Below are 2,089 nucleotides of genomic sequence, written 5' to 3'. Positions count from 1 at the left end.
TATTAGAGGAGGATATAACGAGTCAATAATATAGCCTGAGTGTAATCCAAACGATAGATTAATAAACAGGTTAAACACGAGTATAAGGGTTTATACCTACGTTCCTATATACTTGTCTACTCGGCTGCTTAGGGCTCCTAAGCAGCTAAGCAGGTCACGTAACCTATCTTGGCTACTCGGCTGCTTAGGGCTCCTGAGCAGCTAAGCAGGTCACGTGACTACTATCTAAGCGGCTTGGCTGCTCTTTATCTCATCACAACCCTACCACTATATCCTCACACCTTTATAAGTGCCCCGCCTTACCCTTCTATCTTCTAGTTCGTAATATCATCCCCTTCCTTTTCATTCTTCATCCCAAAGAATTATGCCTGCTAACCATCATCCTACTAAGCGTCATCGCGACCTCATTTTTACCATTAAGAATTATAGTACCATCATAGTGTCTAAATATTCCTTCTATTAAGTGCACTCTCGTGTGTGTAAGGTCTATATTAGTTTAGGGAAGTGTAGTGAATGTTAGAGACAGGGGTCGAAATACGACATATCTATGTTAAATCCAGAAGGGTAGCTAGTCCTAAGGGGTTAGGGTTGATTCTCGGGCAAGACAACTGAGGGAAGGGAAGGGGTTTTGTCGAGACGATAGTATCGGAGGAGGATATAACGAGTCAACAATATAGCCTGAGTATAATCCAAACGATAGATTGGTAAATAGGTTGAACACGAGTATGAGAGTTTATGCTCGAGTTCCTATATACTTGTCTACTCGGCTGCTTAGGGTTCCTAAGCAGCTGAGTAGGTCACGTGACCCATCTTGGCTGCTTGGCTGCTCAGGGCTCCTAAGTAGCTGAGTAGGTCACGTGACTACTATCTAAGCGGCTTGGCTGCTCTTTGTCTCGTTGCAACCCTACTACTATATCCTTGTACCTTTATAAGCGCCCCGCCTTACCCTTCTATCTTCTGGTTCGTAATATTATCCCCTTCCTTTTCATTCTTCGTCCCAAAGAATCATGCCTGCTAACCGTCATCCTACTAAGCGTCGTCGCGACCTCATTTTTACCATTGAGAATTACGGTGCCGTTATGGTGTCTAAATATTCCTTCTATTGAGCGCATTCTCGTGTGTGCAAGGTCCATATTAGTTTGGGGAAGTGCAGCGAATGTTAGAGACAGGGGTTAAAATGCGACGTGTCTGTTACTTGAAATGAGTTTTCGCAGTTGGTTACTGAAAAGAAGAAGTTAGAAGCGTAAATGTTGGAGGCATGTAAGGAACAAGATGCTATATTTAAGGCGTTGCGTATTACGCGTGCGAAGGAAGAGCGTCTAGTGAAATAGTTGGCGTAAAATGAAAAACGTGCTGGTAAAGTTATCGCGGTGGAGAGTGCTGCTTTAGAGGAGTTGGAAGAGGATCCTACCCAGCCTGCTTGGCCGGCTGGTCCTGCCGAACTTAGCACTTCTATGTGGTCTGCCATAGATAATCTTCCGCCTGGGTTCTAGGAAAATCCTGTTTTATTATCTTAGGTGTGTCATAGTCTTCGTTGTTTAAGTGGTGATATTCATAAAAAGAAGTCCCGTATGCGTTGCTAATAGTTAGCTAGGTTTTTCTTGGGTTCCCATGTATTTTCGCTTGATGGGTATCCTTTCCATTTAACGAGATATTCTTCTTCTTCTATAAATGGATTGCGTATTTGTAGGATTCGTTCTACTTTAAATTCTATTTCTTCCTCTGGCTAATGGTAGAAGGTGGTTTCGACTGGTGTATCCTAGTCTACTAGTTCTAATAGTGACACGTGGAATACTAGATGTATATTCGCGTCTGGCGGTAACTTAAGTTTGTAGTTTACTAGTAATATTTGTTCGGAAATGTAAAATGGTCCGACCTTAACATAATCTAGTTTCTTGTGTTTTCTTTTCTAAGTACGAAGATTCTTTATAAGTAGATATACTTTATCCCCCTTCTTTAGCTGAGGTGCTGTTTTACGTTTTCGGTTTATGTAGGAAATTGCTTGCTATTAAGCTTTCTTAAGATTCTCTTAGAGTTATTTATATATTTATTTTATATTTTCTACTATGTCTATGGCTTCCTTTGCTTT

The sequence above is a fragment of the Paraphaeosphaeria sporulosa genome (assembly GCF_001642045.1).
Source record: "Paraphaeosphaeria sporulosa strain AP3s5-JAC2a unplaced genomic scaffold CC84scaffold_6, whole genome shotgun sequence".
Lineage (NCBI taxonomy): Eukaryota > Fungi > Ascomycota > Dothideomycetes > Pleosporales > Didymosphaeriaceae > Paraphaeosphaeria > Paraphaeosphaeria sporulosa.
The sequence above is the reverse complement of the archived record's forward strand: the minus strand, read 5'-3'. Positions refer to the sequence as shown.